General features: G+C 42.6%; 1 protein-coding gene and 1 pseudogene across 14 annotated transcripts in view; one reads left to right on the top strand and one right to left on the bottom strand.

Annotated features, from left to right (window-relative positions):
* LOC134809697 (uncharacterized) overlaps positions 1-14,830 on the bottom strand; it is a 34,298-nt gene that overhangs the window by 11,371 nt on the left and 8,097 nt on the right. The gene's annotated exons all lie outside the window — the stretch shown is intronic.
* On the top strand, positions 5,099-6,459 carry LOC746149 (obg-like ATPase 1; annotated as a pseudogene).

The following is a 14,830-nucleotide window of genomic DNA, read 5'->3' as shown; positions in this document are numbered from 1 at the left end:
ATTCCCGCTGTTAGTCCCCTAGGTCTCATGTTAAAATATTGGAAAGATAATGAGAGAACTAAACAGAAGAAAAAGCAACAAATGACAAACTATTGCTGTTTTATTTGGACTCAGGGACCCATCCTCAAACCCTCAATCTTTTGGCCAAAGTTTGGGTTGAACAAGGATGTGATGTGTCAACTTCTAATTCAATATGTAAATGATAAAAGTCCAGTTTCTCAAGAAGAAATGGCCTATGCTCTTTGTTGGAGGCAGGGACCTGTCCTCCTCTTTCCCTTAAAGACAACTAGGGAAAAACCCAATCTAGCACCTCAAACTGAAGAGTGAGAAAAGCCAGTCCCCATGCCTAAAGACTCCAGCACATGGGATCCTCTAAACCATCTTCCCCCATGCTCAGTGCCCCTAACCCTTCCCCTCAGGTAGCAGCTGCTGTCCCCGTTCCTGCTCCAGATCCTTCTCCTGCTCATGTTATTCCTCCTCCTTACAATCCTGATTCTTGGGAATCACCATCCCATTAGCCTGTTCCTTCTCAGCCTAAGTACCCCTCCCTAAAAGGACTCCAACGTGAGGTAGAACAATGTAAAAAAGATATCCAAAATTTCCCATTTCCCTCCACATCTATGGAGTCAGCCCCAACTCTCTTCCCCTTAAAAGAGGTGCCACAAGGACAGGGGGGCTATTAATTTTGTGAATGCTCCCTTAACAAGTTCAGAGGTCTGAAGTTTGAAGAAGGAACTTAAGCCGTTATTGGATGACCTTATTGGGTAACAGATCAGGTTGATCAATTCTTAGGACCTCACTTATACACTTGGGTGGAGTTAATGTCCATCCTAGGCATCCTCTTTTCAGGGGAGGAAAGAAGCATGATCTGTAGGGCTGCTATGGCAATTTGGGAACACGAACACCCTCCTGGTCAAACATTCCTACCACAGATCAAAAGTTTCCCACCCAAGACCCCCGGTGGGACGATATTAATGCAGCTCACTGGGAAAATATGCAAGACCTAAGGGAAATGATAATAAAGGGAATTAGGGAATCAGTACCCTGAACCCAAAACCTCTCTAAAGCATTTGATATACAATAGGAAAAAGATGAGGGGCCTATGAAATTTCTAGACAAGAATAAAGGACCAAACGAGACAATATGCAGGCCTAAATTTGGAAGATTTCCTTGGACAGGGAGTGTTAAAGCTCCATTTTGTCACTACAAGTTGGCCAGATATTTCAAAAAAGTTACAAAAATTAGAAGACTGGGAAAACCAACCTCTAAGTGAACTTCTGGGAGAAGCTCAAAAAATATATGTGAGGAAAGAAGCAAAAACAAAAGGCAAAAACTCACGTTATCCACTTTCCAGCAGGTGGCCCCAAACCCACATGCTTCTAAACAAAGCTTCCAGGGGGCCAGAAACTATAAAAGGTCCAGACCCTCATTTAAAGGACCCCAGCCTCCTTCTAGAGGACCCAGGCCCTTGTCTACCAGACCCTCTAAAGAATTTGCGGGGGCAAAGTTAAAGAATCCCAGAACTGAGAGAGAAGAGGGACAGGATAGGTGCTGTAAATGCGGAAGGGCAGGCCACTTCAAAAGAGAATGTCCCAAACTGGAAAAGGAGAAAGAAGCCCTTCAACTCATGACTTTTGAGGAAGAACAGGGGGGTCAGGGGCTCTGTTTATCTCGAGTCCCACCAGGAGCCCTTGATAAATTTACAGGTGGTAACCAAACATGAGCTTATCACCTTTTAGTCAATTCAGGAGTGGCTCGCTCCTCCATTTGCTTCCCCCCATCCAACATTGCCTGCTCTTCAGAAGAACTTTTAGTCTCTGGGGTAAAAGGAGAAGGATTTAAAGCAAAAATCTTAGAAAGTACAGAAGTTAAATACCAAGATCGGCTGACTCATATCCAATTTTTGTTGATCCCTGAGGCAGAAACTAATCTATTAGGAAGAGACTTAATGCTAGAATTAGGCACAGGCTTACAAGTTGGTCCTAAAGGATTCTTTACCTCATTAAACCTACTCACCACCACAGATGAAAAATGCATTAATCCTAGTGTCTGGTCAAGGGAAGGAAACCGGGAGAAACTCTGAATCCCTCCAATCCACATCAAGTTAAGAATCCCCAGGGAAGTAGTAAGGAGGAAACAATACCCCAAACCCCTAGAGGGCAGGATAGGATTAAAGCCTATAATTGAAAGTCTTATTAAAGATGGGCTCCTTGAATCCTGTATGTCCCCGTATAACACTCCAATATTGCCAGTCAAGAAATTAGATGGGTCATACCGACTTGGTACAAGATCTTAGAGCCATCAAATAGTCCAAACTAACCATCCTGTTGTCCCCAACCCATACACCATTCTCAGCAAAATTCCAAAAAACCATCAGTGGTTTACAGTAATAGATTTAAAAGATGCCTTCTGGGCATGCCCCTTGGCTGAAGACAGCTGAGACATATTTGCTTTTGAGTGGGAGGATCCCCATTCAGGGCGAAAACAACATTATTGATGGACAGTTTTACCTCAAGGGTTTACAGACTCTCCAAACCTTTTTGGTCAAATTTTAGAACAAGTGTTAGAAAAAGTTGTCATCCCAAAGCAAATATGCCTGCTCCAGTACATGGATGATATTCTCCTATCTGTTGAAGATGTAGAGAAAGTAGCTGGCTTCTCTACACATATCCTTAACCATCTGGAGTTCGAGGGGTTATGGTTCTTAAAGGGAAAGCTTCAGTATGTGGAGCCTGAAGTTAAATATTTAGGCCACTTAATAAGTGCAGGTAAGCAAAGGATAGGACCTTAACGAGTTGAAGGCATCGTGTCCTTACCCTTGCCTCAAACTAAGCAATAACTCAGAAAATTTCTAGGATTAGTTGGATATTGATGCTTATGGATTGACTCATATGCCCTAAAAAGTAAACGTTTATATGAAAAGCTTACCCAGTGGAAACTGGACCGTCTCCTGTGGACTTCTGAGGAAGTCAATCAGGTTGAAGAGCTGAAATACAAACTCATAACTGCCCCTGTCTTAGCCTTAGCTTCCCTAGAAAAGCCATTTCATCTTTTTGTTAATGTAAATAACGGGGTAGCTTTAGGGGTGCTTACTCAAGAACATGGTGGTCACCGGCAGCCCGTAGCCTTCCTATCAAAAATTTTAGACCCAGTCACCTGTGGGTAGCCTCAGTGCATCCAATTCATTGCAGCTACAGCAGTATTAGTTGAAGAAAGTAGAAAATTAATCTTTGGGGGGAAATTGACTGTAAGCACACCCCACCAAGTTAGAGCTATTTTAAATAAAAAAAGCAGGAAGGTGGCTCACTGACTCCAGAATCTTAAAATATGAGGCTATTTTACTAAAAAGATGATTTAACCTTGACTACTGATAATTCACTCAATCCGAGAGGTTTCTTAACAGGGGACCCAAATCTAAAAAGAGAACACTTATGTCTAGATCTAACTGACTACCAAACAAAGGTCAGGCCGGATCTAAGAGAGACCCCTTTCAAAATGGGGTGACACTTATTTATAGATGGTTGATCCCAAGCAATTAAAGGAGAAAAATACAATGGGTATTCAGTAATTGATGGAGAAACTCTTGAAGAAACAGAGTCAGGAAGGTTGCCCAATAGTTGGTCTGCCAAAGCATGTGAACTATTTGCACTCAGCCAGGTTTTAAAACACTTACAGAGCAAGGAAGGAACTATTCATACTGATTCTAAATACATTTTTGGAGTAGCTCATATATTTGGAAAAATTTGGGCTGAGCAAGGTCTTATTAATACTAAAGGCCAGGCCAGGCGCAGTGGCTCATGCCTGTAATCCCAGCACTTTGGGAGGCTGAGGTGGGCGGATCACGAGGTCAGGAGATCAAGACCATCCTGGCTAACATGGTGAAACCCCGTCTCTACTAAAAATACAAAAAAATTAGCCAGGCGTGGTAGCGGGAGCCTGTAGTCCCAGCTACTCAGGAGGCTGAGGCAGGAGAATGGCGTGAACCCGGGAGGTGGAACTTGCAGTGAGCTGAGATCGTGCCACTGCACTCCAGCCTGGGTGACAGAGCAAGACTCCGTCTCAAAAAAACACCAAAAAACAAACAACAAAAAAACTAAAGGCCAAAATATCTTACCCACGAGGAGCTAATCGTCCATGTTTTAAACAATCTCCAGTTGCCAGAAGAAATAGCCATTGTACATGTCCCCGGACACCAAAACGACTTTTCCTTTACAAGTCAGGGAAATAACCTTGCAGATCAAGTGGCTAAACAGGCTGCCATTTCATCTGAAACACCTTTCACTTAACCCCTTGTCTTCCTCCCCCTGCTGCAACCCCTACCTTGTCTGCTGCAGAAAAGGAAAAATTAATAAAAATGGAGCCAAAGAAAACTCAGAAGGAAAATGGGTGTTACCAGATCAAAGAGAAATGCTATTCAAACCCCTCATGAGAGAAATCCTACCCACCTGCATCAAGGGACACACTGGGGACCCCAAGCCATGTGTGACATAGTTCTCAGGGTTTATGGGTATATACCCTAGCCAAACAGGTTATGGATAGTTGCTTAACATGTAAGGAAACCAACAAACAAGTTATAAAGAAATCATCCCTGGGCGGGGAGGGATTCAGGGCTAAGACCATTCCAAAGTGTTCAAACTGATTACACTGAAATGCCCCCAATCAGTCGCCTAAAGTACTTAGTAATAGCAGATCACCTCACTCACTGGGTCGAAGCTATTCCCTTTTCAAATGCAATGGCCAATCATGTAGTTAAAGCATTAATTGAAAATATAGTGCCCAGGTTTGGGCTAACAGAAAATACTGACTCAGACAGTGAAACCTATTTCATAGCACATATCATTAAAAAGCTATCCTAAGCGCTAGACATTAGATGGAAATATCATACTCCTTGGCACCCACCTTCATCAGGGAGAGTAGAAAGGATGAATCAGACCTTAAAGAACCATTTAACCAAGTTAGTTCTATAGATTCGGTTGCCAGGGATCAAATGTCTTCCTATTGCCCTGTTAAGAATCCAAACGGCGGTTCCACCGCTGTCGCCGCCGTAGTGCGGCATGCCGCTCAGCGGAGGGGCCGGGCCTGCGTTCTCTCCTCCTTCCTCCCCGCCTCCGGCTGCTGGCAGGACCTTTCTCTCGCTGCTACTGGGACCCCGTGTCATAGCCCAGGCTGAGCACGATGCCCCCTCAAAAGGGAGGTGATGGAATTAAACCACCGCCAATCATTGGAAGATTTGGAACCTCACTGAAAATTGGTATTGTTGGATTGCCAAATGTTGGGAAATCTACTTTCTTCAATGTATTAACCAATAGTCAGGCTTCAGCAGAAAACTTCCCATTCTGCACTATTGATCCTAATGAGAGCAGAGTACCTGTGCCAGATGAAAGGTTTGACTTTCTTTGCCAATATCACAACCAGCAAGCAAAATTCCTGCCTTTCTAAATGTAGTGGATATTGCTGGCCTTGTGAAAGGAGCTCACAATGGGCAGGGCCTGGGGAATGCTTTTTTATCTCATTTTAGTGCTTGTGATGGCATCTTTCATCTAACACGTGCTTTTGAAGATGATGATATCACACATGTTGAAGAAAGTGTAGATTCTATTCGAGATATAGAAATAATACATGAAGAGCTTCAGCTCAAAGATGAGGAATGACTGGGCCCATTATAGATAAACTAGAAAAGGTGGCTGTGAGAGGAGGAGATAAAAAACTAAAACCCGAATATGATATAATGTGCAAAGTAAAATCCTGGGTTATAGATCAAAAGAACCTGTTCGCTTCTATCATGATTGGAATGACAAAGAGATTGAAGTGTTGAATAAACACTTATTTTTGACTTCAAAACCAATGGTCTACTTGGTTAATCTTTCTGAAAAAGACTACATTAGAAAGAAAAACAAATGGCTGATAAAAATTAAAGAGTGGGTGGACAAGTATGACCCAGGTGCCTTGGTCATTCCTTTTAGTGGGGCCTTGGAACTCAAGTTGCAAGAATTGAGTGCTGAGGAGAGACAGCAGTATCTGGAAGCGAACATGACACAAAGTGCTTTGCCAAAGATCATTAAGGCTGGGTTTGCAGCACTCCAACTAAAATACTTTTTCACTGCAGGCCCAGATGAAGTGTGTGCACGGATCATCAGGAAAGGGACTAAGGCTCCTCAGGCTGCAGGTAAGATTCACACAGATTTTGAAAAGGGATTCATTATGGCTGAAGTAATGAAATATGAAGATTTTAAAGAGGAAGGTTCTGAAAATGCAGTCAAGGCTGCTGGAAAGTACAGACAACAAGGCAGAAATTATATTGTTGAAGATGCAGATATTATCTTCTTCAAATTTAACACACCTTAACAACTGAAGAAGAAATAAAATTTAGTTACTGCTCAGATAAACATACAACTTCCAAAAGGCATCTGATTTTTTAAAAATTAAAATTTCTGAAAACCAATGGGACAAATAAAGTTGGGGAGATGGGAATCTTTGACAAACAAATTATTTTTGTTTTAAAATTAAAATACTGTGTACCCTCCCCCCCCAATGAAATGCAAGTTCACTAAATGTGAACACCTTTGCTTTTCATGTGATTAAGACCCTACTCCAAATTGTAGAAGCTTTTCAAGAACCATATTACTCTCATGATACTTCATTAATCTCCATCATGTATGCCAAGCCTAACACATTTGACAGTGAGAACAATGTGGCTTGCTCCTTTTTGAATCTACAGATAATGCATATTTTATAGTACTCCAGATGTCTACACTCAATAAAACATTTGACAAAACTAAATAAAAAAAAAAAGAATCCAAACTGCTCCTCGAAAAGATACTGGCCTTTCCCCTTACAAGATGCTCTATGGATTGCCTTATTTACACTCCACTGCTGATGTTCCAAAAAGACCAGTTCCTCAGGAATTATATTCTTAGTCTCTCCCCTACTTTCTCTTTTCTTAAAACCAAAGGTCTCCTAGCACAGGCTCTGCCTCTGGAGTTCCCAGTACATCAACATCAGCCTGGGGATCACGTCCTTATCAAGAGCTGAAAAGAGGAGAAACTTGAGCCAGCCTGGGAAGGACCTTACCTGGTGCTTCTAACCACTGAAACTGCAGTCCAGACAGCAGAAAAAGGATAGACCCATCACACCTGAGTCAAGAAAGCACTGCCACCTCCAGAGTCATGGGCCATTATCCCAGGGGAAAACCCCCTCAAACTAAAGCTAAGAAAAGTTTAACTCTCTTTCGTCTACTCTATTACTCTTTCTTCTTTCCTCATTCTGTTGCTGACCACCTTGTTATCAATGTAACTAAATCAAACTCACCCCAAGTTATTATGTTTGATGCCTGTTTAGTCATACCCTGTAGAGATCTCCAAAGTCAAAGGCAACTCTCAGCCTTAGAAAAGTATCTCTGCCACTTTAAAATAAAAGGCTCCCCCTACCAAGACTCTTGCTCCTCATAAAATATAGGGAAACAGATCTGCCATAGCTGGAATGATGTTCTGTGGACAACTGAGTATCAAGGCTGGACCTCATCAACATGTGGCTGTATATACTTAAAATCATACATTCACTTTACTAAAGGAAGCACCCCTCCCCTCGATTTTCAGTATAACCAGTGTAATCCAGTGCAGATTTCTACTCTCACTCCGGCCTCTACCGACCCTCTAGACCTACTTTGAGTCGCTTCTATGGCATAGGGACCAACGCGGCACAGACCTCATAGGGTCTTTTGAAATGCGTTTTATTAATCCCTCATCCTCTTCACCCTCTTCCCTCTCTTCTCCTTCTAAGCCTTCTTCTAATCAGACTGCCATACCTTCTATACCCAATGATAAGACTAAAGTAGATATTGTAGAAGTAAATGATCTAAGGCAAACTTTAGCAATTGAAACAAAATATCAAGATGCAAATGCCTGGTTGGAATGGACCAAATATTCTGTCCGCACATGAAACAAAAGCAATTGTTATGCTTGTGCTCACGGCCAGCCAGAGACCCAGATAGACCCCTTTACACTCGGCTGGTCCCCCAGTCAACCAGGCATGGGCAGCATGGTGGCTCTCTTCCAGGATTCCATAGCTTGGGGCAATCAATCATGCCAAGCTCTCTCTTTGCTCTATCCCAAAGTTCAATATCCTGCGGGTCAGCCCCAGAGGGCCATCCAGCTTCTGGCTCCCAATGTCAATTTCACCTCCTGTCTCTCACGACAAGGGGAAAACTTGGTGTTCCTTGGAAGCTTAACAGGATGCAGTGAGCTTAAGCCTTTCCAAGAGCTTACCCATCAGTCTGCCCTTAGTCATCCTCAAGAAGATGCATGGTGGTATTGTGGCGGACCCTTACTGGACACTCTGCCAAGTAACTGGAGTGGTACCTGCACTCTTGTCCATTTGGCAATCCCTTTCACCCTGGCGTTTCATCAGCCAGAAAAAGAAAAGCCACAACACCATAAAATAAGAGAAGCCCCTTATAGGTTTTTTGACTCTCAAGTTTATTTAGATGCAACTGGAGTCCCATGGGGAGTACCTGATAAATTAAAAGCCCGGAACCAAATAGTCTGCAGGATTTGAATCAATATTTCCATGGGTAACTATTAATAAAAATGTAGACTGTATAAATTACATCTATTATAACCAACAGCAGTTCATTAATTACACCAGGGATGCTGTCAAAGGAATAGCTGAGGAGTTAGGGCTGACTAGCCAGATGGCTTAGGAAAACAGAATGGCCCTAGGCATGATACTAGCTGAAAAAGGTAGAGTTTGTGTTATGATTAAAACTCAGTGTCGTACCTTCATCCCAAACCATACTGCCCCAGATGGGAGCATAATAAAAGCCTTACAAGGACTTACCATTTTATCTAATGAATTAGCTAAAAATTCTGGAGTCAATAACCCTTCTTCAGGATGGCTAGACAGGTGGTTTGGTAAATGGAAAGGAATCATAGCCTCAATTCTTACTTCTCTTGCAGTCATAATAGGTGTACTCATTCTTGTTGGGTGTTGTGTCACACCATGCAACCATGGGCTAGTACAAAGGCTTATAGAAACAGCACTTACTAAAACCTCCCTTAGCTCTCCTCCACCTTATTCAGATAAGCGTTTCCTTTCAGATAATCAAGTCAAACAGCAAAGCCAAGACATCTTAAAAAGGTTTGAAGAGGAAGAACTATAAAAATTAAAAGGGGGAAATTGTAGGATACAATAAAATTCTTCAAAGGTTTAGCCTGTTAACTTCCTTGTTCTTTGTTCTCAAACTCAACTTTCTTGTTCTCTATGCCTCCTTGCCCCTAGTTACTGTAACTGTAAACAACTTTCCTGTCAGTCCTAATCAATAACTCACATCTGTTCCCTTGGTTACCCACTCTTCACCCGTTCCTCCCTTTGAAACGGCACGTCCCACCACTGTAACTCACATTTCCCTTCCCTTCCTTATTTGGGAAAGTATTCACAAATAGCCAATTGGGTCAGTTTAGATTGTGCGGTCCACCCACAGCCCATGGAGGAATGACAAAGAGGCAGGGACTGCATTAGGAATAAAAACCCCTGCTTTCCTTTGTTCAGTGTGCTCTTGCAATCATGATTGACACAAGCAGCACCCTTCTGCAGAAGTAAATTGCCTTGCTGAGAAAACTTTTGCCTGAGTGCTGGTTTCGCTTTGTGGCACCGAACATTTATCTCCAACAAGTAGAAGAAAGAACTTCAGAGCTTGAAGACAAAGCATTTGAAGTAACTCAACCAGACAAAGACAAATAAAAAAGAATTTTTTTTTTTTTGAGACAGTCTCGCTCTGTCACCCAGGCTGGATGGAGTGCAGTGGCGTGATCTCGGCTCACTGCAAGCTCTGTCTCCTTGGTTCATAGCATTCTCCTACCTCAGCCTCCCGAGTAGCTGGGACTACAGGCGACCACCACCACACCTGGCTAATTTTTTGTATTTTTAGTAGAGATGGGGTTTCACCGTGTTAGCCAGGATGGTCTCGATCTCCTGACCTTGTGATCTGCCTGCCTCGGCCTCCCAAAGTGCTGGGATTACAGGCGTGAGCCACTGCACCCGGCCAATAAGAATTTTTAAAAATGAACAAAGCTTCCAAGAAATTTGGGATTACGTTAAACAGCCAGACCTAAGAATAATTGGTGTTCCTCAGGAAGAAGAGAAATCTAAACATTTAGAAAGCTTATTGCAGGGAATAATCAAGGAAAAGTTCCTTGCCCTCACCAGAGATCTAGACATCTAAATACAAGAAGGTGAAAGAACACCTGAAAAATTCATTGCAAAAAGATAATTACCTAGGCACACAGTCATCAGGTTATCTAAAGTCAAGATGAAGGGAAAGATCTTAAGAGCCATGAGGCAAAAGCATCAGGGAACCTACAATGGAAATCCTATCAGATTAACAGCAGATTTCTCAGCAGAAACCCTATAAGCCAGAAGGGATTGGGGTCCTATCTTTAGCCTCCTCAAACAAAATAATTGCCAGCCAAGAATTTTGTATCCAGCAAAACTATGCTTCATAAATGAGGAGAGATAAAGTCTTTTTCAGACAAACAAATGCTGAGAGAATTTGCCACTAGCAAGCCAGCACTACAAGAAATGTCAAAAGGAGTTCTAAATCTTGAAACAAAAATAGAACCTCCTTTAAGTATATGTTTTAAAAGGCTTATAAAACAATAACACAATTTTAAAAAGCACAACTATCACTATGAATAAAACACTATCTCATAATTCAATACCAACATTGAATGTAAATGGCCTGAATGCTCCACTTAAAAGATACAGAATGGATAAAATTCACCAACCAACCATCTGCTGTCTTCAAGAGACTCATCTAATGCATAGGGACTCACATAAACTTCAGGTAAAGGGGTAGAAAAAGATACTGCGCGCAAATGGAAACCAAAAGCAAGTACGAGTAGCTATTCTTTTTTTTTTTTTCTTTGAGATGGAGTCTCGCTCTGTTGCCCAGGATGGAGTGCAGTGGCGCAATCTCGGCTCACTGCAACCTCCGCCTCCTGGGTTCAAACAATTCTCCTGCCTCAGCCTCCCAAGTAGCTGGGACTTCAGGCATGCGCCACCATGCCCAGCTAAATTTTTTGTATTTTTAGTAGAGACAGGGTTTCACCACGTTAGCCAGGATGGTCTCAATCTCCTGACCTCATGATCTGCCTGCCTTGGCCTCCCAAAGTGCTAGGATTATAGATGTGAGCTGGCCAAGAGTAGCTATGTTTTTTTGTTTTTGTTTTTTTTTCTGAGACTAAGTCTTGCTCTGTCACCAGGCTGGAATGCAGTGGCACTAACTTGGCTCACTGCAACCTCTGCCTCCTGAGTTCAAGCAATTCTCCTGCCTCAGCCTCCCGAGTAGCTGGGACTACAGGGGCATGCCACCACACCAAGCTAATTTTTGTATTTTTAGTAGAGATGGGGTTTCACAATGGTGGCAAAGATGATCTCAATCTCCTGACCTCGTGATCCGCCTGCCTCAGCCTCCCAAAGTGCTGGGATTACAGGCATGAGCCATCATGCCTTGCCGAGTAGCTATTCCTATATCACACAAACAGACTTTAAAGCAACAACAGTTAAAAAAAGACAAAAAGGGGCCAGGCGTGGTGGCTCACACCCGTAAACCCAGCACTTCGGGAGGCCAAGGCGGGTGGATCATGAGGTCAGGAGATCGAGACCATCCTGGCTAACATAGTGAAACCCCGTCTCTACTAAAAAAATACAAAAAAATGAGCTGGGCATGGTGGTGGGTGCCTGTAGTCCCAGCTACTCTGGAGGCTGAGGCAGGAGAATGGTGTGAACCCAGGAGGCGGAGCTTGCAGTGAGATGAGAGCTGAGATCACGCCACTGCACTCCAGGCTGGGCAGACAGAGCAAGACTCTGTCTCAAAAAAAAAAAAAAAAAAAAAATCAGTCCAACAGGAAAATATCACAATCCTAAATACATATGCACCTTAATGGGCCAGGCACAGTGGCTCACACCTGTAATCCCAGCACTTTGGGAGGCTGAGGCAGGCGGATCACTTGAGTTCAGGAGTTCGAGTCCAGCCTGACCAACATGGTGAAACCCTATCTCTACCAAAAATACAAAATTTAGCTGGGCATGGTGGCAAGCACCTGTACTGCCAGCTACTCGGGAGGCTGAGGCAGGGAAATCACTTGAACCCAGGAGGCAGAGGTTGCAGTGAGCCAAGATTGCGCCACTGCACTCTAGCCTGGGCAACAGACCAAGACTCCATCTCAAAAACAAACAACAACAAAAAAAAACAGGTAAAGATGATACAGATTAACACCATCATAAACACAGATGCAAATATTAACAAAATCTTATCACATTGAAAATAATATGTAAATATATACAACATTATCTATAGCATTTACTCCCAGGAATGCAAGGTTGGTTCAACATTCAAAAACCAATAAATGAAATTAACCATATTAACAGACAGAAAAAGAAAAATTCCATGATTATATCAATAGATGCATAAAATATATTTCACAAAATCAACATCTGAACCTCAAAGAAAAGAAAATTCCCAGCAAACGAGGAATTCATAGAAACATTTTCAATCCAATGAGGGGTATCTACGAAAAACCTACAGCTAGCAACATACTCAATGGTAAAATACTAAATGCTTTGTTCCTAAGTTCAGAAATGTCTTTATTTATTTATTTATTTATTTATTTTGAGACAGACTTTCACTCTTGTCACCCAGGCTGTAGTGCAAGGGCACAATCTTGGCTCACTGCAACCTCTGCCTCCCAGGTTTAAGTGATTCTCCTACCTCAGCCACCTGAATAGCTAGGATTACAGGCGCCCGCCGCCACGCCCAGCTAATTTTTGTATTTCTAGTAGAAACGGGGTTTCACCATGTTGGCCAGGCTGGTCTCAAATTCCTGATCTCAGGTGATCCACCCACCTTGGCCTCCCAAAGTATTGGCATTACAGACATGGGCCACCACACCTGGCCAGGAATGTCTTAATTTAAGGCAAAAAAAGTCTGCCCTCATTGCTTTTTTTTTTTTGAGGCGGAGTCTCGTTCTGTCACCTAGGCTGGAGTGCAATGGCATGATCTCAGCTCACTGCAACCTCTGCCTCTCAGGTTCAAGCGATTCTCCTGCCTCAGCCTCCCAAGTATCTGGAATTATAGGTGTGCACCATCACGCCAAGCTAAGTTTTGTATTTTTAGTAGAGATGGGGTTTCACCATGTTGGCCAGGCTGGTCTCGAACTCCTGACCTCAGGTGATCCGCCTGCCTCGGCCTCCCAAAGTGCTGGGATTACATGCATGAGCCACCACACCTGGTCTACCCTCATCACTTCTGTATGATATTGTGCTAGAAGCTCTAGCCAGTGAACAAGTCAAAAAAGAGAAGTAAAAGGCAATCAGATTGGAAAGAAAGAAATAAAACTGTATTTTCAAATAACATGATTGTGTGTAAAATCCTGTGGGATCATCCAAAAAGCAACTACAGCTTAACAAGGCTGAAGGATGCAAGATCACTGTATTAAAATCAATTATATTGCTATATAATAGGAATAAACAATTGGGAATTAAAACTTCTTAAAAACCAGTTATAACAGCATCCAAAATATAAAATACATAGACAAAAAATATAACAAAAGCTACATGCAAAATCATACACTAATAACTACAAAACATTGCTGAGAGAAATTAAAGACGATGTAAATGAATGAAGAGCCATACCATGGTCATGAATCAGAAGACTCAACATTTTAAAGATGTCAGTTCCTCTCAAATTAATCTATAGATTCAGTGTAATCAATAAAAATTCCAGCAATTTTCTTGTTGAAATTGATTGCTTTTTCTAAAATTCATAGAGGAATGCAACTCAGGCCGGGCACAGTGGCTCATGCCTGTAATCCCAGCACTTTGAGAGGCCAAGTCAGGTTGGTTGCTTGAGTCCAGGAGTTTGAGACAAGCCTGGGCAACGTGGTTAAACCCTGTCTCTACAAAAAGTACAAAAATTAGCTGGGTGTGGTGGTGCATGCCTGTAATTCCAGCTACCCGGAAGCCTGAGGCAGGAGAATCTTTTGAACCTGGGAGGCAGAGGTTGCAGTGCACCGAGATCATGCCACTGCACTTCAGCCTGGGTGACAGAGTGAGACTCCATCTCAAAAAAAAAAAAAAAATACAGTTATGAACATGTTGAAAAAATAAAAAAGAGTCTCAGCATAGAAATAGGAGATATAAGGAAGAATCAGATAGAAATTTTAGAAATAGAAAATACAACAACAAAATAAAAAGCTCAGTGAATGGGCTCAAAAGTGGAAAAGAGGACAACACAAGCAGTTAACTGGAAGACAGGACAACAGAAATTACTCAATCTGAACAACACAGAGAAAATGGACTGGGAAAAGTAAACAAGAAAGAAAAGAGAAAATAAAAGAGGCCGGCACAGTGGCTCATGCCTGTAACCCCAGCGCTTTGGGAGGCTGAGGTGGGTGGATCATGAGGTCAGGAGATCGAGACCATCCCTGGCTAACATGGTGAAACCCCGTCTCTGCTAAAAATACAAAAATGAAATTAGCCGAGCATGGTGGTGGGCACCTGTAGTCCCAGCTACTCGGGAGGCTGAGGCGGGAGAATGGTGTGAACCCAGGAGGCAGAGCTTGCAGTGAGCCAAGATCGCGCCACTGTACTCCAGCCTGGGCAATAGAGCGAGACTCCATCTCAACCAAAAAAAAAAGAAGAAGAAAAGAAAAGAAACAAATAATAAACACAACCTCAGGGCCTGTGAGACTGTTAATAAAAGATCAGAGTGGGGCATGATAGCTCATCCCTGTAATCCCAGCATTTTGGTAGACAAAGGCAGAAGGATTGCTTG

Source organism: Pan troglodytes, chromosome 23 (assembly GCF_028858775.2).
Source record: "Pan troglodytes isolate AG18354 chromosome 23, NHGRI_mPanTro3-v2.0_pri, whole genome shotgun sequence".
Lineage (NCBI taxonomy): Eukaryota > Metazoa > Chordata > Mammalia > Primates > Hominidae > Pan > Pan troglodytes.
This window is presented reverse-complemented; position numbering and strand designations above follow the sequence as displayed.